Genomic DNA, 27,833 nt, shown 5'->3' on the forward strand with positions numbered 1-27,833 from the left:
TTTGAGGGACCTGCCTGCCAACCCAGGCCAAAAGTCCAGATAATTTAATTTGCTAGCACTGTGCTTAACCCTGTAACTTTCTATGACACCCTAAATCCTGTACATGGGGGTACTGTTTTACTCGGGAGACTTCGCTGAACACAAATATTAGTGTTTCAAAACAGTAAAACATATCACAGCGATGATATTGTCAGTGAAAGTGAAGTTTTTTGCATTTTTCACACACAAACAGCTCTTTCACTGAGGATATTATTGCTGTGATATATTTTACTGTTCTGATACACTAATATTTGTGTTCAGCGAAGTCTCCTGAGTATAACAGTACCCCACATGTAGAGGTTTTATAGTGTTTGTGAAAGTTACAGGGTCAAATATAAGGCTTGATTTTACTTTTTTTTTTTTTATTGAAATTTGTCAGATTGGTTAGGTTGCCTTTGACAGCGTATGGTAGCCAAGGAATGAGAATTAGCCCCATGATGGCATAACATTTACAAAAGAAGACAACCCAAGGTATTGCAAATGGGGTATGTTCAGCCTTTTTTAGTCGCCACTTAGTCACAAACACTGGCCAAAGTTAGCGGTTTTTGCATTTTTAACACACAAACAAATATAAATGCTAACTTTGGCCAGTGTTTGTGACTAGGTGGCTACTAAAAAAGACTGGACATACCCCATTTTAAATACCCTGGGTTGTCTACTTTAAAAAATATGTACATGTTAGGTGTGTTTCGGGGATTTATGACAGATAACGGTGTAACAATGTCACTATTGATACATTTAAAATATATATATATTGAAACAGCAATTTCCTACTTGTATTTATAGGCCTATAACTTGCAAAAAAAAGCAATAAAGCATGTAAACACTGGGTGTTTTTAAACTCGGGACAAAATTTTGAATCTATTTAGCAGTTTTTTTCATTAGCTTTTGTAGATAAGTAAAAGATTTTTCAAGTAAAAGTCCAAAAACATGTTTTTTTTTTTATTTTTCACCATATTTCATTATTTTTTTTAAATACAATATATGACATAATATAAATACTGGTATGTAAAGAAAGCCCTTCTTGTCGTGAAAAAAACAATATATAACTTGTATGGGAACCGTAAATGAGAGAGCGGAAAATTACAGCTAAACACAAACACCACAAAAGTGTTAAAACTGCTCTGGTCCTTAACGTACAAACATCGCAAAAACAGGCCGGTCCTGAAGGGGTTAAAGGAACACTATAGTGTCAGGAATACAAACATGTATTCCTGACACCATAGTTGTGAAAACGCTATTTACCCTGGCTTTATGTGATAATGACTATGCTCATCCCCTTCATGACACTGTCAAAAAGGGTCCAAGCATAGATGTCATTACAATTATGCCCCCCCCCTGGAAAAATTCCTGCGGACGCCCATGCAGGTATTAACTACTATTCATACTTTAGAGACTAGCCATCTCAATAAACCTTTTTGAATCCAACTGAGATCTAGCTAGGTAAATTAGTGGGTCAATTTAATGTAATTGACTGTACTTAACCAAGAGTAAAGGGCAACCAGTTGGGGGGAGCAGATGCTATAAGACTGAAACTACAGAGCATTCATGTTGCAAATGAAGGACTTCAGTTCCTTTCTATCAATCAATGTTTGCATTTCACAGCGTATCACAGCATTATGATACTGTAATGACTCGCAGCACAATGCTTCACAAATCCCTTTTTATGTAAAGGGGTTACAGCTCGAGCAGTAAAAATAAATAATAATAATAATGGTTAAAACTATAGCATCTGAAATATTTGACATATCACATTTGCTTTTTCTGCAGACAGCAGATCAGAAAACACTTGTGTGTGTGAGTCTGACAGGCCCGGTTTGTGCTCAAATCCAGCCTTGTAGCATAGAGGTGATTGGTGATGGTGAATTTAATAGGAATTAATGGGAAACAAGCAGCAAAGGAGGGGATGGTATCAAAATTAGCAGCTCAAGTCGGACTTCCAAACAAGCCCAATTTGACTGAGCCCTCCAGCATGAACCGGGAGTCAGAAAGCCTCTTGCAAAGGATGGAGAAACCCAGAACAGAAGAACTCCGATCAGATCAAACACAAATCTGGTGTCAATGTGAGAGGACAGAACTAGCAGAATTCAGGATAAGAGAGACACAGCAATAGAAGCGAAAGAAGGACCAAAATATGGAGCCATGAGAAAGAGAGTAAAGTAAAAATGAAAAGAAAACACGTGAAATTATAAATGTATGAAATGAGAACGAAGAAGAGACCTCGTGATTGAAATGGAAATTGAGAAAGTACCATTACGTGACAGCTTTACATTACGGACTGAGCGAGAGATGGAATAAGAGGCAGAGATGTAATAAAGGGCAGTGATGATTGGTGTTCTAAAAGAAAGATCTACGATGGGGTAGAGGGAGAGTGAGAATAAACATGTAACTAGAAGGCACAAGAAAATTAATTGAAGAATGAATACAATAGGGCTTCGGAATGAATTTCAGAGTTATACTGAGAGAGATGAGAGTGTGCAACAGAAGAGAGAGCTAGGAAAAGACTGAGGAAGGAAGCTTGAGTAAAAGGAATTACGATCATTTAAAACAGGAAGAGGTTGCGAAATGGGGAAAATTAAATTGACAAAAGATAAAGCTTGGAAGTGAGTGTTAAATCAATGTAGGTTTGTAAGTCAGAGTTTCTATGGAGAATAAACAATAAAATCGATGTAGATTTGATTGAATTTATCATCATATTTATATAACTGATTTTAATGTTAATTGCAATGATACCCTATATCTGTTAATATTAGACATAAGGGTATATGGAGGCTTTCAACAGTGGGAGATAGCCCTCTGTTTGAATGAGTTATGCCAACATCCCAAATGAGCTCTACATTTCCTAATATTGATAAAAAGTGATCTTTAAATTTAAAGAGGGGACTCTCCTTTAAAATAAGGTGTTTCAAGCCTGTCAATATTAGTTGAGCGAAGGGAAGTGGAGGCATTTTTATATATGTAAAGTCAATAGTTAATGTCAATGTTAACTCAATAACCCTTTTACTCTTTCTCACCTACCACACAGAATTTAATCTCTGTAAAAGCTAAACTTCCTTTTACAAAAACAGTAATTTCTGTTGGCATCTACCTAGCTCTGTAGTTGCTTTCTGTTACAGCCAACTTCCCGGCTTGCCGACCATTGAAAACAGACCTGATAGTATTTAAAACTAAATATCGATTGTCTTTACTGAAGATATGGTTGATGTTTTTCAGGGTTTAAGAAATGGATTTAACGTATTTTATCATCAATCTTAAAACCTAAAGTTAACCTCTGTTGATTTGAATTTTCGCACCTAACATAAGTAGAGTCCAGGATCTGGGCACACTAACATCATCTATTGACCTTGAGAGGCAATGATGTAGTAGTAGGTGTACAGTTCTTAGAGCATAACAACAACATGCCCCAAGGGTTGGGCATCCAGGTTCCTGTGTCCACCTTTCAGGAACCTGTTCTGTAACATGCATACAGAACAGAAACAGGAGTAGGTCTCATGAAGCAGAAAGGTAAAAGAAGGAACCAAGGCAGGGTAGACACCAAGAACAGAATTCCAGCTGACATCCAGAGCCATGGGCAAGAATATAGACACAAAAGGAAGTGCAACATGAAAACAAGTGAAAGGACATAAGACTAGCGAGAGGACCTGACACTGATAGAACAAAGTAGGGTTCGAATTTAATGAAGAAATTCAAGTGAACCTTTAACACAACCTTAACTAAGAAATCTAATAAAGCAGCTTAACTGAAGCAGAGAAGACCAGACTGGACAAACAGAGAGGTGTAAGGTGGGTCAAACTAAGTACACAAAGGGAACATAGGGAACACGTGGAATTGAAATGAGGAGACCTTGATGCAGTCTGGTGATAAAAGGCTGACTAAATCTGTTTCCTCAAAATAATTGACTCTGCAAATGGTAAATGGCACTCACTTCCTATCTGCATTTCAATTGATCTTTTTGAGTTGTACTATTTTAGGAATATTTTTTTAGAGAGTTGAGTCCATGCCCACATTAATACCACCCATGAAGATTTGTCTAATGAGAACTTGGCATTTAACATCATTCCAATGGTGGTCTACTGGATTGAGATCTGAACACTGTGCAAATGCTGGTGTTGTCATGTCACCAGAAATGATGTCTATACTGTAATATTATTAAGCATTATTCTGATGAAGTATTATTTAGAAAAATGGTGGAATAAATAATGCAATAAAATATTACAATCACAGTCTTTCTATGGTGCTGAAATAAGTGATATCTTTATTTAGATAAATATTATTTCTTGGTTGATCCCTATCTCTGCTCATGGCCATAGTTGGATGGTAATAGGCTCACAAAAGCACAATATAGGTTTGTTCAAAGTAATGATTATAGTAACTGGTCTGCATAGTGCCTCCTATATGCCATGTCCTATTGCTCCAGCATTTAGTCCCAAAATTAGCATGTTAGACCCCTACAGCATGTACATAGGGGAATCTAAGAGCACCGGAGTAAAGTATTTAATTAAAATACAGCTGTATGTTACTTTATTTGTTCTGCTTTTAAAGTTATTGTACATTTACAAGGTTTCTTTTATCTTTGCTAATTTTATTACAATTTATTCCTTTTGGCACTACTAGAATTTTTATTGCTTGCCCTGCTGTGCTACTTAATTGACAGCTGAGGTCAGTCAAAGTTAAGTTGCCCATAGTTGTGAGAATAGGCTAAAAAAAGTGAAAGTAAAGAAAAAGTAAAAATAACCCAGTAATTACAAAGGAAAATACAATATTAAAATGGGAGAAAAAGAAATCATATAATAACTGGTGAAAGAGAAAAACTGTACATTACAAGTTCAACACTTCGACTACAGGAGATGTAACTAGTCAGAACTAAGGTTTTGTGCTGTCTAATGTCAATTATGTGCAATTATTTTTAGCAGTGTGCAATTCATTGACTGAGACACGTCTGATGCTCTCAGCCAATGAATGGTGACTACATCAATTTTCAGCTTCTATAGCTATCAGAAGCTGAAAACGCGTCACCACAGCAACATGGATCCTCTGAATTTTTTCAGGGGTTCAGATAAGAATTCAAACCATTGCCAAAATGTTTTTCCCTTTTTACCGGGGAACCGGGCCAGGGTACTCATAGCATCATAACCTTATGATGCTTGGAGTAACCATTTAATACAGGGGTGTAGAACTGCTGCCCCTCCAAACTATTAGTGAACCTCCGTCCTTAACTACCACTTAAATCACAAATTTGGGTGGTCCATGGTATAAAAGCTTAATAATATTTGCACATGTTATGCATCAATTTAGCATCAAGATTTGTAAACACTACTCCCAGCTAACATCAATATGACAATTATGGCAATGTGTTGCTAGTAAAACTACATCACCACAATGTATTTTCCTTTAAAACAGCCTTGTGTGCATCAGAATAGAGACAGTATCTCTATCAAAAAGCAGGATTAAATCCACAGAAGTACTCTGGCAGCATGTAGGGCCTGGTTGCTGGCTTTGGAACACATCCCAATCAGTGATTTGAAGTGGTCATGGAGATAGGAGAAGGTATATAAAATGTTTCTGATTGAAACACTGCACATACTGTTGTTAATTGATAGTTGCACCCCCAGCACATGTGACATTTGCAGCCCAGAACTCTGCCTAATATCAATTCTGTGCATAATATATGTATCTTGTCAGCGCATTCTGCACACTGCCGACAGACATTAACATCTAAGATAGCTCTCCACTGTGACCCTGTGGGCTCTTCCTCCCACCTTCCAACTTGTATTAAACCCTCCCTCCCCCCAAAAACCCTAATTACCTCCATCCCTCCCCTCGCCAGCATGAAGTATGACATGCGCTCTGAGACGCCAATTGGTCCAATCACAGGCTTCTTTATGAATTGATTTTAATTAGACCACGCCCAGTGCCTACTGCTGCATCCTCCATGCGTGAAACTCTGTGTGTCTGAGGAGGATGAGCAGAGAGGGAAAGCAGGCAACTATACAAGCAGCATTCCCTCCCTGCAACCCTGCAAGCAAAAACAGAAACAAGCAACACCACAAGTAGCCAACCTTCACATAGGCAAACAACCACCCGCGCGCACAGAACCCCACAAGCAGCATACCTACTAACATACAAACATACAAAATCACAAACAGCCTCTCTCACACATTCTCCCAACCCTGTCTAACCTATTATCCAACACTTACCTAGTCACACTTACCACTTAATTATGCCCCAAATTAGTCACACATCAAATACACCAATATATATATATATATATAGCTAGGAGGTCACTGGGTGCTTTGAGGAAACTGGCCTTGGAGCAGCAAGAAGTGTAAATTTGTCCATGTTTGCATGTGTTCATTGTCTATTTGCCTTGTCATTATTAAATAAAGACGTGTCTTGATGTGTACCAGAATAGTCCAGGAGCTGTTCTAGAGGACTTAGATCCTATAGACATGTATTATGTGCTCATGCCATACTAAAATCATTGAAAATAAAGAACACAAGCATTTCATAGTCTATTAACAAATCAGTGGTTTCACAAATGACTTGCAAAATTAAGGGTCCAATCATCCAGTGCAATGGAACTGTAAAACAGATTTCCAGCTCTGCTTTTTGGCCTACATTTTTGCTCGTTAGTTGCACATTTCACCATTTAGTGAATAGACACCATGTGAGAGCACTAGGTTTATGTAGATTCAGTGCTTTTATTGCAACCATCGATATAGTAGTGTTATCAGGCAGTGTTGAATGATTCTGTAAGAACCAGCACAGATGGCACCATTAGGGAACGGAAGGTAAAAAGTGCTTTAGGGTGCTGTTTCATCTGGCTGTATTACTTGTCCCCTAAGCAAAGGGAGGAGATGTAATTGCTTTGTGAAAATAGGAAGGGCCAGTAACACATCTGTTTTCATTAGGAATGGAGGAAAATAACATCTTCAATATAACCTGAATGTGTCATGTGAAAGAAAGGTCAAGGAGTGCATCTGTTAGTTGTACTTGGGATTTGATGGAGTAAGGGATGCTTAGGACAGGCTTCCAAGATCGTGTCTGCTCTCAGGAAGTATTTCGAGTTAATGGTTATCGGGTAGTACAGGTTATTCTGCTGCCCTGTATTGTGGAAGAGATAATGAGACAGCAATAGAAGCATGGCGTATAACTATATAGTAGCTACACCAAACTGTTTCTGTTTGCTATTACATACCTCTCTAATAGGGAGATCATCATTATGAGATCAAAATGTTTTCTCTTTTTTTTTATACTAATGCTGGTGTACTACCTGTAAACTTTCATTAAATTGTTACCATTAGACACCTCTAGTATTACAATGTCAAAATGGCAAATTTACCAACTAAAGGGGGATGGGGCCACTGGATGCACAAAGTAGAGCAAAGGATGTGTAGAAATCTAATGCTACAGGCCAAGTTAAATTACATTTATTAGGTATGTTGTCATCAACACACGATGGTCCTGTCACTCCTGTCTTAATAACACGCAGGAACAAATTTCCCAGCACCATACGCATGATCTCAGGACAGCAGGCAGAAGGGTCTCACTGCCAGACCATTCTCAGGCCATGGGGGCAGGCTCATGGTGGTGCACACCGCAAGGTCTTTGGGCCCCCCTCTTCGTAACAGAAAAAAAACCATTAGGAAAAATCCCTCTTGACTTTCTTATCAAATTCCTGATAGGTTGGAGATTCCTTCTGATCCCGAGCTCGATGCCGGTCTGCATTGCTCAGGAACAATAATGGAGAAACCAGAAGTGCTTTTGAATGTCAGTTTACCAAGGCAGTGACCTACTTTTATCAATAATTACTGACTAAACTTGGCACATCTGACACATTAACATACCGCATGCAAGGAAAGCTTTGTATGTATGTTAACTTGGCCTCTAGTATGTTAATACCGTAATAAGAAGGACTTTTGTCTCGTTGGTAAATAAGCAATGTATTTTGTCAGGTATTCATGGCAGATCTGGAAACCATAAAGATGATTTAATTAAATTAATTGATCATTCATTCTTTAATTTCCATTTTTTGTAAAAATTATTTCCCCGAACCCACCGCTTGCAGCTTCTATTCCCCCACTACACTCATTACCCAACCACACTACAGCCCCTATCCCACCTCTGCAATATTTGACCCCCATGCTACAGCCCTTATCTCCTACTCAATGCACACAACAGACTCAATCACCCCAAATACAGAATCAAGTCTCTTTTCCCCCAAACACACACACTAAAGTTCCTATCCATATAAAGCCCTTATTTACAGTTGTGCACACCCTGGCAGAATTGGGTATATATGTACAGTTTTTAAAGAAAACACGAGTGAGCAGGCAAAACACATTTCTTTTATTTTCTATGGGATTCATTTTCAACTGTAGGTTATAACAGAATGGCACAATCCTAAAACAAAACATGGCAAAAAAATATATAAATGAAATAACCCCTGTTCAAAAGTCTGTATACAGTTTTTAATACTGTTTATTGTCCTCTTTAGTATCAATGATAGCATGTAGTCTTTTGTAACAGTTGTGTATGAGGTCCCTAATACGTTTGAGATCTCCCCAGAGTGGCTCGATGATATTAAGGTCAGGAGACTGTGATGGCCACTCCAGAACCTTCACCTTTTTCTGCCGTAACCACTGGAGGGTCAACTTGGCCTTGTGCTTAGGGTCATTGTCATGCTGGAAAGTCCAAGAGTGTCCCACGTGCAGCCTTTGTGCAGAAGAATGCAAATTTTCTGATAACATGCTGCATTCATCTTGCCATCAATTTTCACAAGATTCCCTGTGCTTATACCCCCCCTTCCTCAAAATATCAGCGAGCCACAACCATGCTTCACAGTGGGGATGGTATTCTTTTCACTATAGGCCTTTTGACCCCTCTCAAAACATAGCTCTTATGGTTGTGACCATAAAGCGCTATTTTGGTTTCGCCACTCCAAATTACAGTGTGTCAGAAGCTGTGAGGCGTGTCAAGGCATGTCCAGCATATTGTAACTGTTTTTTTTGTGGCATTGGCGTGAAGGCTTCTTTCTGGCAACTCGACCATGCAGCTCTTTTTTGTTCAAGTATCGTTGTATTGTGCTCCTTGAAACAACCACGCCGGCTTTTTCTAGAGCAGCCTGTATTTCTCCTGAGGTCACCTGTGGGTGTTTCTTTGTATCCTGAACCATTCTTCTGGCAGTTGTGGCTGAAATCTTTCGTGGTCTACCTGACCTTGGCTTGGTATCAAGAGATCCCTGAATTTTCCACTTCTTAATAAGTGATTGAACAGTACTGACTGACATTTTCAAGGCTTTGGATATCTTTTTATATCCTTTTCCATCTTTATAAAATTCCATTACCTTGTTATGCAGGTCTTTTGACAGTTATTTTCTGCTCCCCATGGCTCAGTATCTAGACTGCTCAGCGCACCCACGTGAGAGCTAACAAACTCATTGACTATTTATATACGGACACTAATTGCATTTTAAAAAGCGACACTAATTGCATTTTAAAAAGCCACAGGTGTAGGAAATAATCTTTAATTGCCATTTTAACCTGTGTGTGTCACCTTATGTGTCTGTAACAAGGCCAAACATTCAAGGTTACAAATCTTTTGGTTAGATATAAAACCTAAAATGTTGGTTTGAAAAATTTCAGATGAGTATGAAAATTCCTGGGGGTAAAAAATGGAAAATAGGTGCCTATAGTGTTCCTTTAACAAAAAAAACAATGATCACAAAATTGATTGAAATTCTGCAAGTCTAATAGGCATACTCGCACGTACATAAACACACACTAACAATATTCCATTGATACACACATTGAAATACATATATACATACACACACAATACCTTACTCAAGAATAGAGGTAGAGGACTTAGAGCTGTTTCCATTGAACAGCACAGCCTACACTTCTGTTCCACCTGACTTGATGCATATGAACAGACACACTGGAGGTTCCTGGATATGATGGCTTGATATCTGCTGCCTATATTGTGTTACAATGTCTATGTAAAGGAATAGTGGCACTCTGGTCTCTGAATCCTGGTATGCAGAGTTAAATGTGAGGGCAGCAGTTTGGGTATCAAATCTGTAGGCTCCCTTAAAAGTAAGGGTCCCGGAGCTGATGTGCATTGTGAGGGCAGCAGTTTGGGGATCAAATCTGTAGGCTCTCTTAAAAGTAAGGGTCCCAGAGCTGATGCCCCACTCATATTGCCCAAATGACCGGCATCTTTTAAAGGAACCCGATTGCATTTCTAGGAGTGCAGCTTTTAAAATATACCACCAGAAATCATGGTCATCGTGTCCCATCAGTCATTTGCTGAGTTTGACTCCAGTCCAGGTTTGTATCAAGTTCCGTGGGTTTCTGTTTTGTTATACCATGTTTTTTTCTTGATGATGCATGACTTCCTATGGTATCTAAACATTTCCATTACCACCTAACACAAGCCCAAATCCCCAATAAAGATATCTGGATCAATGAGTAAAGGAACAGGTTTATGTAACACCCTACAATTCGGTGTTAAGTGTATACATATTTAATATAATGCAAATTATGCAGTAAATATAGATCATTTGAGCTGGAGCTCACAATCTAGTAGAAAGTACACTAAAAAAAGCATTTCAATATAGATACTCCGGCAAATATCCTAAAATGCTTTAATAATTCCACCACTATGTTTTTACTTATATTTTAACCCAGTCTGCCATTCACTCAGTCCCATGGTCTATATGGTGATCTCTGGATTTATAACATCTTTTTATTATAATTTCCCTCCCAAAATGTAATTCCTAAATGTACTTGCAGAATTCAAGTCATAGTACCTTGCTGGACCTTAAAACAACAGAGAGTTAAAACAGTTAGTGTAGGACTCTGTGCCTATTATTGTCACAAAAGAAAACATGCCAGTGAGGGGAACACATCATGGCACTGTTAATAATAGCATGCACACAAATTCACAGAACAAGGAAGACAGGGCAGGCTTGGTGATAAGGTGGTGATTTGACAACAAAGAGACAGAGAGGGAAATAGGAAGAGATGTGAAAACAGAAGGAGCAGCAGGAATGTAGGGAGGGTGCGAGAAAGATCGCCCAGACATCAAGCAGAAGGAGGAATTGGAAGAGGCCAGACTGGTACAGAAGCAGAGAAGTGTAGAATAGACAGATATTTGCGTATGATGGGAGTATTTATTTAAAAAAAAAAAAAAGTAGGAGAAAAATTACGTTTGGCGTGAAATGAAAGTCTGCATCAAATTAGTGGGTTTATATGACATTGTTTTTTTAATTAAATAATATAATACATATTTCTACTAATACAGCATTAATGTGGACATCTGTATTTATAATATAATCAGGCAGGAAAGTAGCATAAACTGGATGAGAAATACAGAATTCAAAAAGGAAGTTAGGAAATTGGAAACTTACTGAGGATAACTGGTGAATGAGGAGATGTACAGAAGAAAAAGCTTTATAAAGATAGGCAGCTTGCTCTGCTCACAAACAGTGGTGGATGGTGCTGTTTGAAGGTGGTGGGGTGCTGTTCCCTGAAAATTGTAGGTCCAGCTCTTTAGTCATCAATAAGGGGGAGAATACAAACTGCAGATATAATGATGACAGACACGTCTGTCTTGGGATCTGTTGAGCTTGGCCCACTTAACCCTTTAACTAAAGCACCTGAGCTCATGAGTTGCCATGCTATATTCGAGAACATTACCTATTGGTCTGACTCCACCTATTACACTATTATCCAATGACCGCTATAGGGCACAGGACAATATACACTCATGCTTTTTAGGTCCTTGTTTTTCAATGTGTGGTACCCCCCAAAGCAGGGGACATACCAAGAACTGGCTGGCTGTCCAACTTAGGGCCCCCCAAGGAGAATGTGTGCTATTGCAGAAAAGGCACCTGCTTACCTGAATGACATGTGCCTACGCAGCCCAAATACAGAGTCTGAGGGGAGGCAATAGCTAGGCGGCAAGGAAGCTGTAATCTCTGTGCTCTTCCAGCACTGCTCCCTCACGCGCTTGCTAAACAGTACATGAGGGAGCAGAGCAAGAAGACCATGAAGATGACAGTAGCCACAATGGACCCCAGGAAAAGGATCCACATTGGACCCCCAGAAAAGGATCATTACAGCTCTTCCATAGACTTTTCCGTGAACTTGTATAAAATAAAAACATTATAAATAATTTGTAGGAGCGAGTGGGTGCCAGCAGGGCCACCATCAGGGGTTGACAACCGTGACTCACATTCCAAATGTAAACTTATTTAGCAATTATCGCTATAAGTATGTGCCTTGAGCAGTGGAAGAACCACCGCTGGTGCAGCCAGTGTGGCTGTATCGGGGCCTACACACCAAGGGCTCCCATTAGGTGGCCCATGGACTTGGGGCCACCCATTGGGCACATGTCTTAAGGGCCCAGTCATGTGCTGTGGCTCTCTAATAGCACAACCCTAATAGTGCGGGGAAGAAGTGAGCTTCGGTCACTTCCTCGCAGCTAACTCTCACACGGAAAGGTGGTGGCACAGGTAAGATAGATTGGTGGGCAGAGCCAGACCCTGACTCATAACTTCCCCAGCCAGCAGAGGCCACCCATCTGCACCCAATAGGTAAGAAACAGGAGCATGGCTAAAAAAAAATGACCAGCATGTGTGTGTCAATGTGTCTGTGTATGTTTCTGTGTGTCAGTGTGCAACTGAGTGCATGTGTGTTTATTTGTGTGTCTGCATGTCACTGTGTATATATGTGTGTCTGTGTCTATCTGTCAGTGTGTATCTGTGTGTCAGTGTGTGTATCTGTGTGTACCTGAGTATATGTGTCTATGTGTATTTGTCTGTGTTTGTGACTGTAGTCATCATCACTGGGAACATAAGATGGATACTTCAATTAGATTGCTGGATAACGTTTATGTTTAAGTCACCCTGTGCAAATTGTAGATGCAGGGTGTGTGTAATGTATGTGTATTATGTATTTATTGTTAATTGTGTGTGTGCTGTCCTGCTGATGCTTTCTACCAACTAGGAGGATTTGGCTATGGAGCCTGTATAGCACCATCTATTGGTAGCAGCAACAACTTTCTGCACTACCTGAATAGCAAGGCATGCTAATTTGCATATTTGGGTATATTTGCATATTGCTAATTCTGCAGACAGGAGAAATATTTTGTGTTTATTATTATCTTCCCCACCCCCTTATAAATATATCATTGTGTTTATGTTGTATGTTGTTTGCTATGATTTGGTTATTTGTATTTTATTTAAATTGTCACAACAATCTACATGAAATGAGTCTATGGGCTAGTCCCGAGAAAAATATAGTTTTGTATGTAAGTTCCTTTTGGAACTTGCGTCCTGTGTGGATTTGTAGGGATCCTAGTGACAGAGTCTTCGGCACTGCGGGCCACCAGAAGCCTGCATAGTGGAGAGGAGGCCCAGCACACCAGATCTTCAGCTTACAAAAGCTCTCTCCAATTCTCCCAAGCCCCCTGCCTCTACACACATCATCAACTACACATACACACTGCATCCATTACCCACCCACTACACACACATACACACACCACAGCAACTTTACACACACTGCATCCACTACTCAAGCCACTACACAAACATACTGCATTGTTTTGGGCAGATTAGAGGGCAGCCGCTGTGGGTGGTTCAGGGGTGGGCCTGTATAAGTGTATGTGTGTTAGATTCCTCTGTGTATAAATGTGTTTGTGTCAGTGTCTTCTGTATGTAAATGTGTGTGTCAGTGTCCTCTGCATGTAACTGTGTGTGTGTCTCTAAGTGTTCTCTGTGGGTACATGTGTGTGTTTTTGTTCTCCAATATGGAATTAACTTAAATATCCATGTCTACATGTTTCATTTGGAATTTAGATCAATAGAAATTACTTTCTCGTGGCAGGGGTACTTGGGATTTTTTTTTTTTTAGACCTACATGAGTACTTCTCCATAAAAGGCAGTTAGGGTGTAGAGGAATAGTGAGGATGAATGCAGCTGCCAAGACGATTCTCCCCAGCAAGTAAAATATTCCCCAAGCATGAGCCTAGACTTCATGAAGGGTGTAACAGGAATAATGTTTTATTGATGCCACACATTTGCAGCCCCTTAAATAACCCAGCCATCTTTACAACAACTTTACATTATCCCATACCTAATGTCTCAATATGTGTTATCGCCTTCAAAATTTACAGACCATTTTACTAATTACTTTGCATCAAAGTGCTATTATATAGGCGCATGTTCAAGTCTTATCATTCCTCCTGTACCGAGTTGTGTATTTAGAATTTGTGCTGCCCTAGGCATGATGGAGCTCGGGCAACCCCTAATTTAAATTTACCCCACCCCTTCTGGTCAAGGCCACACCTCTTGACTGGCACACACTCAGATACCCTGACATACACTTACTGGCAGACTCACACACTCACTGATTTGACACAATCTGACAGACACACACAATTACTGATTTGACACAATCTGACCAATACACACTATCAGTCAGACACGCACTGAAAAACACACACACACTCACTGACAGACACATATTCACTGACAAACACACATTGACGGACATACACACACTCACAGGCACACACTAACAGACATACACACCAACACACACACACACACACACACAAACTGACAGACAGACATACACACACATTCATTGACAGACAAACAAACTCCCTGACAGATACACTCACTCAGACACACTGACAGCTATAACAACACATTTACTGACAGACAAACACACACACACACACACACACTGAAAGACTGACACACACATCCCCCCCCAACATTTACAAATAATTATTTACTTTTATTTTAATTTAAATACACCCAGCCTCCCTACTTTTGGGAAAGCTTGGTGGATTTTTACCTGAGCTGCTGGGCTGGGTTTTATACTTTACACCATCATATTTTTATTTTTTTTGCCTATAGCAGAGAACAGCACAGTTTGGGCAATGGCTTGACTTTGCCTTAAGCGTCCCTAGAGTTCTAGCCATCGTGCCAACTACAATTGTTTCATATGATCATCTTGGACAAACGGTAACCCCAGTGACGCAGTGTCCATGTCCCTTTCCTCCCTCGAAGCAGAGCCGATTCTCTATTTCAGTGTAGCTGTATGAAATATGACATTCCGTTTTCCGGTGCCAGAATGGCAGAACATGGCACTCTTCATTTGTCTCTCTGTGTTACTTGTCACCATGTCCTTTGTCACCATATCTTATCAGTAGGCAGCTTTCCTGTGTTTTTTCCTTTTAATATATTCTGGGGGCCATGGGAAAAGGTGCAGGGAACATAGCAATATCATAGAACAATATCAAAACAGTATCTGTTGCTGGGAGATTGTGAGCATGGTGGTAGAACTGATTTCATATTACTGAATCTGTAGATTATAAAATATATAACTTCCACCTTAATATTACACTTAATCTAAACCATGATAAATAATTTCCATGAATTATAGTCCATATATGTTAAAAGATTAGAGACAGTTAAAAGTAATTTTATATCCTTTAAACAGTTTTAATTGTGGGAATTATGAATTATGCCAAATCACAGCCATAGGATATGTGCTCAAACTATATAATATTAATGGGATAGAGACATGGGGCCTTTGGCTTTTAATGCACCCAAAGGTTGCACAAAACACATTTTTAATTTTTGTGACACCATCTTTGTGGAGCGTTTAGGAGCAGAGAGTGAGCAAAGTGTGAGAGCAGTGTGTGAGAGCAGAGAGAAAGCAATTTGTGTGTGAATAAGCAAGTGAGAGTGTGTGTGTGAGAGAAAGAGAGCAAAGTGAGAGCAAGTGATGGCTGGTACACAAAATTAATAACTGCAGTAAAGTCACAGTGCAGCAGAGAGACACCCTGACAATCAGACTATCTGGTTTGCACAGCCACACACTCTCTCACCCCCCTCCTGTTCAAAAAAAGAAACAAAATGCAGAAGAAAAAAAGGCAAAACTCTCTCTCTCTCCCTCTTCGTGGAACACACACTTAAATGCTCTTAACATGTATAGCTTGGAGGAAAGACGAGACAGGGGGGATATGATAGAAACATTTAAATACATAAAGAGAATCAAAAGGAGGAGACTATATTTAAAAGAAGAAAAACTACCACAACAAAAGGACATAGTCTTAAATTAGAGAGGCAAAGGTTTAAAAAAAATATACTATGGGGTGGGGCCTGACCGCCATGCTGGCTGGTCGCATGAAACGACGGCTCCAACAACTTTCTGTCTTTTAAGCTCAAAAAAGGGACTCTTGATCCTACCAGACGACCACAAGCGGTGGGCCAGCAGACAAGGAAGCACTGGACCCGAGGAGAGGCTCGCAATTCTGGTTTCAGTCCCTCGGAGAGATAAACGTCATTCCTACGGGATGAGGCCTACTCAGGCGGTGAGTGGGGTGGACGGCCGCTGCTCCGCTATACTGACTGATGGTATCAAGCCAGACTCCCTCAGATGGGAAAACCGGTTCCCTACAGCAACAGAGATCTCAAGACCCCGCAAAATGCCAAAACACAGCTCAAGCCACATCTAAAATGGCAGCAGCCATAAACCTGCCAGCTCGCACCGGGGAGACTGTCACCTTCCGCCCCTCGAGGAATGCAACCCCACAAATCCTGGGCAGGCTCCACATACCAGACCTAGCAGGCAATCCCTCGGGCCAGTCCAGACGAAAGGCACATGGTACACAACATCACTCCATCTCTCAGAGCTGGCCCACAGCGACCCCACGGCAACACTTACCAGTTGGACCACAGCAGTATGGAACCAAACAGCTAGAGGGTATTGGCTGAGGTGCACTCTATAAAACAGGGGGACTTCCCAGCCCTCAGCCTTCACGGTGCGGAAACTGAGTAAAAATGACTAAGAGTAACATCAATGGCCACACTGTGTGCAGATACTTGCCTCATATCCCTGATAGGGGCATTGGAACTCAAACGCCTTTCGTTGGGGTCTAGGGGTGTTCCCACGTTATAAGTTTGCTTTTCCCATGAAGCATAACATGTTTTTTAGGGATTGCTCATTGTCTCTCACCTTAGTACTAAGTAGCATAAGAATGCATATACTAATAGATAGGATACAGTACCACAAGTAATGCTCAAACTTTATACCATGAGCAGCACTATCGACACTGTGCCCCCCATGGATATCTTGTTTGTTTATCGCTTATGATTTCCAGCAGGGCAATACATCTCGAAATAAGGCAGCAGGGGCTATCTATGCCTAATAAGTCTTTAACTACTCCTTCAATATCATGCCTTATATTCTTGATAAAGTCCAGTTTTAGCAACTTAAGCAGAGAAGTCGAGCTGGTTAGACACTGTTTGAATGCCTCTACTAACTCTTATACACTTAAGAATCACTGTATGTTTAAGGTCTCAAGCCTGATGATCCCACCGCAAGCCACCATAATAGACATAGTCAGCTTGCATTTAGCTTGTTTTATAAATGTTATAAAATTGTGCTTTTCTATGAATGCCATGCAAATGTTAACTAATACTTGTTTTCAAATTGCCCTGACTGCTGTTGTGGCACTGCAAGCATGCTTCTGTTATTTAATGCACAGCAAAAATAAAGAATGTAAAAAATAAAAAATAATAATAATAGTATCTTATCTGGCATCACATTCTATGTTTCTATGTTTCAATGTGGCTCCCCATGTTTGCAACAAGTAAAGTACAATAAATGTAGTGTAATTTATCTCTCTCAGTCTCTTGTGCTATCACAGCTAGTCTGGTCACATGAATGCAAGCCGATACCCTGACAGCCTGATTGATATACTATCCCACCTCAATGACTCTGTGTGCCTTCATTGGCCAAGTGTCAGTGACAAGATCACCATTAATTGGCTGTCTTCTAACATTACCGGTAATTTGCTCATTTCATTGGACAGGGAACAGTGAAACCGGATTGGGCAAGCAAGCATTACATTTCACAAAATGAATTAGCTTATTGGTCAAGATTCCTGTCATCATTCACATAATTTACCCTCCCTCTCTCTTGTTTTGCCACTTTTCAGAAATCTGAATCACTTCGGCACTTAGGAGCTGCGGAGCTTCAACGCTTCTGCACTTCCGAACTACCGAACTTCGTCACTTTGGAACCTCGGCGCTTCGGAACCTCGGCACTTCGGACATTCATAAGCATCCGAATGTCTGAATGGCATAAAATTTGTACAAATGTACATTTGGAACGAAATTGATGGGATTATCAATGGATTAAGTATACTGTGTTTCATAAATGATATTTATTGAGACACTGTTGATCAGAGATTATAGCAGAGATTATAATAGGACAAACAACATATTATATAATGTGGGAAAAGAAAGTAATCATTGGCCAATGGTAATCTCTACACATGATTATTTTAATGAGTTTCACACTGCTTCTACCATAAGTACACAGATAGAGCATTTTGTCTTTTAGCATGTGTGATTACAAGGCTGTCTTTGTTGTAGTGGATCAGGGTATATGATTGCAGGCAAAGGGTTGTAGTCAGTTGTAATCATGTAGGGTCAATGTTTGTAAATGCTGGTTTGTAAATTTGACATGTCTCTTGCTCTATTTCCCATTGCTTCCTGTTTCAACTATTCTTTTCTCTAATCATATAACTAAACTTACCCTCAGGAATCCTCTATTTTGCACTAGCACTCCCACTTTCTTTGTCACATAGTTACATAGTGTAGCGGAATGCAGTAAGCCTGTCCTATAACATGCCTGTGTGACCGTATTCGTTCTATTTTTTTGCCTGTGTTTAAATTGCATTCGAATATTTACTATGTGAATTGTATGTTATTCGGTAGTTTCCATCCGTACCATATGCTTATGGAAACTACCGAACTGAGGGACCACCCCAGAGAGAAGTGTGCCAGCAATTAAAGTTCACATTCCTTCTAAACCGCAAGTTAACCGGCTCATTAACATTGTATCTGGGTGGCCGCCATTCGGCATGCGTACACGTGGCGGCGGCCATCTTACGCATGAAAATCTCAGCGGTGTTTGGTCGTCGAGTGTCTGGAACTCAAATCGGACACTCAAACAACCGAACACCGCTGAGACCTCCAGAGCTCCGTAACTGCCGAACGGAGGGTCCTAACAAATCCCCATTCGGTAGAGACAAAGTACCGAATGAGGGAACCAACATCTATGTGAATTTAAGTGTGGATGGCAATTATAAATGTATGTTTTAACTGCCGAACGGAGACCGACCGCAGGGCCCAATCTTATGGAACCCTTTTCGGATACCAACTCGTGTGCGGTCGGTCAAACTTCACCTCCCCGTAACTACCGAACTACTGGTCCGATCTGGGTGAATTTTGGATATTATAGTCACCCAGATCAGGGCTACCTAGCGGTACCCTAATATCAATGGTAGGGGATAGTTTAGGGGTACATCCAGGTTTGGGGTAAATTGCTGTGCAAGTTAAGGGGATTATGACTCACTCTGAGGGGAGGAGAGGTGTGGGAGGTAACAAGCACTGTATTGGTTACTGTCCTAATTACTTTGAATCCCTCCCTTGCATGGGAGCAGGCTTTATAAGAAACCTTGGAATAAACGATTGTCAGTTCTACTCCTGAAACTGTGTGTCGTCCAGTTATTGGGAGTGCTGTGGGGATATTGCTGTACCTGTTTACCTGCTGGAAACTCTGCTGTGGATTTACTAATGACTTGTTCCTAAACCTTCCTAGGATCCGAAGTGGAGAATAGCTGCGAGAAATCAGCTCTCCGCTACATTGGTTGGCAGCGCTGGGATCCAGACTCACAGAGGAACAAGGATTAATGGAGATTGACCTTTCTACTCTAAAGAGATCCACGTTGAAAGAACTTCTGGAAGCGAAAGGTGTTTCAGCTAGCAGCAAATCCAAAGCAACGCTTATCACTGAAGTAATGGCAGAATACAGAGCAGAGGAGGTCCAGGCCACGGAACAAAGACCTGAAACAGAACAGGAGGAGTTCCAAAGGCATTTACAATTCAGACTGGCCTTTTTTTTTTTCTCATATATAATTTTTTATTTTGAGAAAATACAGAGAGAAAAAAACATAGGGAAAGACGGTGGGAGGTGGTAGGGGTACAGAAAAGAAAAAAGGGGGGGGGCAGGGGAGGGCAGGGGAACATGGTGTTACAGAGCAGGTTGTGCCCATTGAAACATGACAAGTTTACTCTTTTAACATGCGTCTGGCTGGAACATTTCAATACCAAGAGTTTCAACGACAAGATGTGTGACATAGCGTGTGGGCGATGCGTGTCATAGCCTGGTCATTTGCTTTCTGTCAAAGTCTCTCCTATAGGCGGTAGTCCTTCGTAGATTGCATTATACTCATGTACAGTCACACGTTGATATGTGTTAGTGGGTGTCTAACGTACATCTAAGTTGTGTAAGATTGAGTAGTCATGTGATAGTTCTGATATAGTCAAGTGTAGTCAAGTATAGATAAGTTTGGTCAGGTATGGGGAGCCCTTCTATATTTGCTATGTGTGTTGGGCTATTTAGCTCCCTCCTGTCTTACATCTCATCTAGGCATGTAAACAGCCTGCTTCCAAAAGTGTGCGTCAGTGCCATGGGTTTCTAAAGCGTAGTTATGTGCTTCTACTGTCTAGTAGTCACTCTCGACAGAAAGGCGTCTGAGGGTGGGTAATGCGTATGTATTCAAACCATAATGTCCATGATGTCTCCAATCTCCTCTTCTTCTCTGGGGATTCCGAAGAGAGTATTTCGTATCTGTAATATTGGTATGTTTTGTCTAGTAAGTCTTTGCGTGTGGGACAATACGCACTCTTCCAGTGGAGTGCCAAAAGGTTTCTGGCTGCCAGAATAACAATCGTAGCCACCTGTTTACTGTCTCTAGTCCATGTATCCGGGAAAAGTAACATAAGGCTAAGCAGAGGTGTGAGTTCGTGTGACATCCCAGTGCCTCCTTTTATCTGTTCCTTTACATATGTCCATAATGGTTTGACCATCGTGCAGCTCCACCAGATGTGGATCATATTTCCCACTGCGGCATTGCATCTCCAACATGTGGGTTGTATTGTAGGATAGATGTTGGCCAGCCTGTGTGGTGTAAGATACCACCTGTGAATCAACTTTTTGTGAGCCTCTATGTGTGAAAAGCATGATGTAATGCCTCGGAGTGCGTTCAAGGATTGGAGCCATTGATCATCCGTGAGTTCAGGTAGACCTTCTTTCTTCCATTGCGTTACATATTGAAATGAGTGGGGTTTGTGTCTGTCCAATAGCGCTTGGTAGCATAGGGATAGTGTTTGCGGCTTCAAGGGTGCAGAGAAGCATCTGTTAAGGAACAGCGTCTGATGTTCTCTTTTAGAGTTAAGTGTGTTACTGTGAAACTGAACTTTGGTTTCGATCAAACTTTTTAGTTGCAGATATTGGAAGATAAAGGCACACGGCAAATCATATTTCTTTTGTAGAACTGGAAAAGGGGATATCGCTGAGTGGGTGCATAAGTCTTTGATATGGCGAATTCCCAGCTTCATCCAGGGTCTCATATCTAGCCAAGGTGAAACTGCTTCCAATGCCGCTATAGGTGCTAGCGGGCTAAATTTCTTGTTGTCTGAGTATTCAGCGTGTAGATCGTCCCAGATTTTCATAGTGAGAGCAGTAGTAGGGTATGTCTCGAGCGCAGTTTGCCTATATTGTTTTGGGGTCCACAGGGTGAGTATTAGTGGGCGTGAGTTAATAGTGTCATCTTCCATATCCGCCCATTGGAATGTGTTCTTTGGAGCATGTAGTCTGATGGCCGCTTCAAGTATGGCCGCTTTGTAGTAGGTTTGTATTTTAGGCAACCCCAGGCCTCCCTCTCTCGGAGGCGTCTGAAGGAGGTGTAATGGTAGACGAGGTTTCTTTGTGCCCCAAACAAATTTGTGAAGCGTGGTTTGGATTTTCTTAAACCATATAGTTGGAAGTGGAAGGGGTAGCATCCTGAAAATATATAGAATTTTGGGGAGTACCATCATTTTAATGGTTTGGATCCGTCCTAACCAGGATAGCTGCACTTTCTTCCATTTTTGGAAATCTGCAATGCATGAGTTCGGTAGGGGGGTATAATTGAGTGCTATCATCCTTTGTTTATGGAGAGCTAACTTCACCCCTAGATAAGTGATGTGGTCTTGTCTCCATTCAAACTGGTGTGTTTTGCGGAGTAGTTGGCTTGTATGCAACGGTAAATTGATTGGCAGTGCTTGAGTTTTGGATTTGTTGAGTTTATAATATGATACATGACCATAGGTCGTGAGGAGTGAAAGGAGCCTTGGCAGTGATCTTTCGGGATGGCTGAGTGAGAGCAGTATATCATCAGCGAACATAGCCAAACGGTGTTCAGTGTCTTGTATTTGTATTCCGGAGATCATCGGGTCTTGTCTGATTTTGTAGGCTAGTGGTTCTAGCGATAGGATAAATAAGAGCGGAGATAACGGACAACCCTGCCTTGTGCCGTTCGTGAGATTAAAGGGTGCAGAGGTAAATCCTGCATTAGAAACTCGTGCTGAAGGCGACCCATATAATGCCATCATCCCCTGTATAAGTGTTGTGGGGAAGTTGTATTTTTTCAAGACAGATGTCATATAAGCCCAATTCAACCTATCGAAGGCTTTTTCTGCATCTAAAGCCAATAGCAAGCTCTCAGTGCCATGTGTTTCTATATGTGACAGTATATTCAGGATTTTTCTGGTATTGTCGCATCCTTGACGCCCTTTAATAAAACCAGATTGGTCGTTATGTACAATCTTGGGTAATATTTTGGCTAGTCTGTTGGCGATCAATTTGGCATAAATTTTGGTGTCGCAATTTAATAAAGAGATAGGTCTAAAGTTGGAGCATTTAGTGGGCGGTTTCCCTGGTTTCGGCAGCGTGGATATATGAGCCTGCAGCATTTCAGGGGGCATAGTGCCCGTTTGGAAGCAGTGATTAAACAGCTTAGTCATGTGTGGGGCGAGAGTGTCGCGGAATGTCTGGTAATAGATATTGGTGAAGCCATCTGGGCCAGGAGATTTATGTTTTGGCAGTTGAGCAATGGTCTGGAGTACCTCCTGCTCTGTGAAGGGTTGAGTCAGAGCGTGGCAGTCTTCCTCCGTTATTTGCGGGAGATGGACGTCTCGTAGAAAGTCATCAACGTCATCTTGGCTTGGAGTGGATGGGGCGTTATCGTTGGCTATGTTATAGAGCTTGCTGTAGTATAGCTTAAACTCTTCCACTATGTCTTGAGGGTTAGTTATTTTGTTCCCCTCCTCTGTTTGGAGGTAGGCTATCTTTGACGTCAGTGCTCGTGCTTTAAGTTGAGTTGCTAAAATTTTCCCGGCTCTGTTTCCTTCTTTAAAGAATTTGTGCTTCATCTTTGAGAGAAGATAGGTAGTTTTCGCCAGTTCCATATCTTTAAGCTGGGCTTGAATTTGAAGGATTTTAATAGTGACATCGTGTGAAGGTGATGTTTTGTTGGCTTGGGTGAGGCCTACCAGTTCAGTAAGTAAGCTGGTGTATTTTGCTGTACGTTGTCGTTTGTTATAACTGGAGTGCTTTAGAAGTTGTCCCCTGAGCACGGCCTTGTGTGCTTGCCACAACGTGTCTTTTCTTATGTCATGAGTGTCATTAAGTGTGAAATAGGTCTCCATTTCCACTTTAAGTTGTGCAATTAGGGTATGATCTGTTAGCAGTGAGTCGTTGAGGCGCCATGAACGACTGCCTTGCGTGGGGTAGCTAGTTTTCATTGTCAGCATGATAGGGGCATGGTCTGACCATGTTATGACGCCAATCTGCGTGTTGTCTACTTTTGTGATCTGAGAAGTGGGGATTAAGAACCTATCTATCCTTGAATATGACGCATGACTCATGGAGTGGAAGGAATAATCCCGCTGTTGGGGGTTGAGGGATCTCCACACATCTAGAAATCCGTGGTTTTGTAGTATTTTGTTCAAAAGAACAGTGGAGCGAAGTCGATGCTTAGCTGTGTGTACGTTTACTTTGTTTGCTGAGGTAGTGTCTAAATTTGCGTCTAGAAGGCAATTCGTGTCCCCCCCTATAATTATGTCGCCAAATTTGTGGGCAAGCGTGAGTGTGATGATTTTATCCATGAATTGGTGTTGGTCGTTATGTGGGCCGTATATATTGACCAGGGTCATTTCTATATTATTAATTAGGCATAATAGAATTAGGTATCTGCCTTCTTTATCTGCTATCTTTTTGACTAATTGAAAGGCCACATCTTTGCTGATCATGATTGTTACTCCTCTCTTTTTCTTCTTGTAAGTACAGTGATATCCTATCGGGTAGCGCCTAGAGGAGAATTTTGGTTGGTGGTGGGATTGGAAGTGCGTTTCTTGATAAAATGCAATTTGGGCATCTTGTTTAGTGGCTTCTTCTAAGGCCAGTCTGCGCTTGTGTGGTGAATTGAGGCCCTTGACATTCAGGGAGAGAATGTTAAGCGTCATTACGCCTCTTGGATTGGTGCTTAGTGAAAAAATGCATAGCCATTCTAGGGAGTGATGGAATATTCTCGGCTTGTTGGTATATTAGTGGTGTATAACTGGTGAGGTATACTCTTTGGGTTGTTGAAGGGTCTAGCATTAAGTGGATTAATGTAAAGTCGCTATGGATCCACCATGTGAAGAGGGAAGGTGTGAAGGGAGGGGGAAAACAGAAAATAAAGAACAAACTATGTACACAAACAGTGTCTCTCGAGTGAGACCTAGTCGATGGTCGATTAATAGGCTGCATAGCCCATAGGTGGGGGGGAGAACCCTTATGTATTCCTCAGAAAAATCCGAGAAGGGCTGGAGAAAGTCTCCATACTTGAGGCCCCGGGTTCATTCACATATGTTTATTGTGAGTGGAGTCCTGTGACATGTTGACATTGATAGATACAGTGCCTTAGGGTGGTGATAACCTCAGTAACTAAGTGAGCATGGTGTTAGGGGGTAGTAGTGTGTGAATTTAGTCTCCGGCAACCTCAGAAGGTCGTGGGAGCAACTCTGGGTCAAATACCTCACTTGTCTGTAATTGCAGTGAGCCATGTATGTGTCAGTTTCCTCGGGGACGTAGGAGAAGGCTTCTGACTTGATGTTGTGGATATGGCGTCATCCATCTTAATCTCCCAGTCGGTGAGTAGTTTTTCTCCGGCTTCTGGAGTGTTAAGGTGATGCTCCACGCCGTTGTGTTTTATGATGAGTCTTGTTGGAAATCCCCATTTATATGGGATATTTGACAATCGAAGTGCTTTAGTAATGTGTGTGAAGGTCTTGCGGGTCGCTAATGTGGTTGCTGATAGATCTGTGAATAATTGAATTTTGCTGTATTCGCCTGGTAATGGATGGGTTTTTCTTGCGGCTTGCATGATTTCTTCTTTTGTGGTGAAATAATGCATTCTTGTTATAGTGTCTCTTGGGACTGTTGTAGGTAAATGTTTGGGCCTGGGTAGACGATGAATCCTATCTAGTAGCATGGCCTGGGCAGGGATGTTAGGTAGTAGGCTTTGGAACAGGTTTCTAGCATAGACCCCTAGGTCCGCGGGGCTAACATCTTCAGGGATACCGCGGATGCGAATATTATTCCGCCGGTCCCTATCTTCATGGTCTGCTAGCTTGTTGGTAATGAAGGTGAGTTTGCTATTTAGAGTGTCATATGCCTGGGCCATGTTATTATGGGCAGTGATTATTTCCTCTGTCTTTGTCTCTAAGTGGTCTGTCCGCTCACCTAAGCTTTTGATGTCCGCTGTGATGGTCTCCGCCATCTTGGCAAAGTCTTTCTGCAGTGATGTTCGCAGGTCAGCCAGCATCCTCTGAATTGATGAGTCTGTAGCCGGGGTGGGAGACGCTGAAATGATCGTGTCGTCGCTCCTGCCAGAACTCGAGGCCGGTGATGTGGGCCTAGTCGCGCCATCTTGCGCCCGGCGTTTCGGCGATTGCAAGGCCGCAATTTGTAAGTCCGTCATTTTTGTTTTTGTTTTTTTCGACGACCTTTGTGCCATCTTCTCCCGAGGTCGGATTGTTATGTTCGGGGTGATTTAACCAAGTATTGCTCGTCTATTTGCTGTAGTGAACGGGTTCTCCCTGGGAGCTGATCGCCTACACGTCCGTTTCCTTCAGCGGTCAGGCCACGCCCCCCAGACTGGCCTTTTATGGGGAAAACCCACCAACAGAGATCATCTCTAAAACCATGACAGAGGTGCAGGAGTTTGTGATGAGCAAAAGGAGACCACAAACACCGGAAAGAAGTGCAGCAGGAGCTGTGACACAAGAGGGTAAGCCTAAAATTCCCTATCAAGCGTTTAAAACATATGTGGAGGCAGAGGAGGATATAGATGCCTTCCTCCAAGACTTTGAGAGACTATGTACGCTGCATAACATACCAAGGGAAGAGTGGGTACCCATATTAGCAGGACGGCTGTCAGGAAGGGCAGCTGAAGCCTACCGCACTGTACCAGATGTTGAAATTAGGAACTATAGCCGGGTAAAAGAGATTATCCTGGCCCGGTATGCAATAACACCAGAGGCATACCGGAGGCGCTTCAGGGAACTGAAAAAGGCTGACAAAGACTTGCATGCAGAGTGGGCTTGCCGACTAGAAAGGGCAGCTCTTGGGTGGATGCAGTCGAGTAAAGCGCGGTCCATGGAGGACTTGTTACAAATGCTACTATTGGGGGGGGGGGGCGTGTCCGGCAGCCGACCAAGATGGCAGTGTGAACCCGGAGCTCCTCGGGGCACCCGCACCGAAACCGCACCAACCAGCTCAACTTGCTCGCAGCACACACCAAATGGGACGCACAAGGAAGCTCACCGACACCGGAGGCACCCCGAGGCCCGCGGGTCCCGGAGGGGACCACACAATCAGGTCCTACATGCAACCCGCTACTCGCGCGCACTCCCCGCAGCCGGAAATGGAGGCCGCAAACCAAGCGCCGGACTCCACTCCATCCACCCCGGCCAGGCACTCACCAGCCTTATCAGCAGCCTCAGAACCCCAGATGCAGCAGGAGGAGGGATGGAGGGAGATACTGCCCAACCTCCTAATGAAAACGGACATTGAGGCCCTCTCAGACCGCCTAGGCCGGGTGGTACGTGAGGAGGTGGCCCAACTCCGGGCAGATATGGCTAACATGGAGGCCCGCATGTCCGTGGCGGAGGCAGAGACAAAGGCCCTCCGGACAGATTTGGAGCACACCAACACGACTGTCACGGGCCAAGAAGCAGACATGGCGTACCTAACCACATGGGTGGACGACCTGGACAACCGCGGCCGCAGGCTGAACTTACGCGTCCGCGGGGTGAGAGAAGGAGGCCCGGCGGAGAATATCCCTGACATCCTGAGACAACTATTTGCACAGGTACTGGGGGGTCAGCAGATACCCAGAATAGGCCTAGTAAGGGCACACAGGGCCCTAAGACCCATACCGGCCCCAGAAGACCAGCCCAGGGACATCATTTGCTGCCTGGACAATTACCAGCTAAAGGAGGAAATACTGCGCACAGCACGCCGCATGGGAACCATACGCCAAGAGGGGCAAAGCATATCCATATACCAAGATCTGTCCCGCTATACACTACAAGCAAGGCGAGCTCTACGCCCTGTGACCTCAGCGCTACAACAAGCAGGAATTCCGTACCGATGGGGCTACCCATTTTCCCTGACAGCCAGACAGGGCCCGGATCAACTAACGCTGAGAAAAGCAGAAGAAGTCCCAAGCTTTCTACGCACCCTAGGCCTCCCACCAATACAGGTACCCGATTGGCTAACAAGGTCATTCCTCCAGCAACCACCAGGACTGCAGCAACCACGCAGACA

The sequence above is a fragment of the Pelobates fuscus genome, chromosome 5, assembly GCF_036172605.1.
Source record: "Pelobates fuscus isolate aPelFus1 chromosome 5, aPelFus1.pri, whole genome shotgun sequence".
Taxonomy (NCBI): Eukaryota; Metazoa; Chordata; class Amphibia; order Anura; family Pelobatidae; genus Pelobates; species Pelobates fuscus.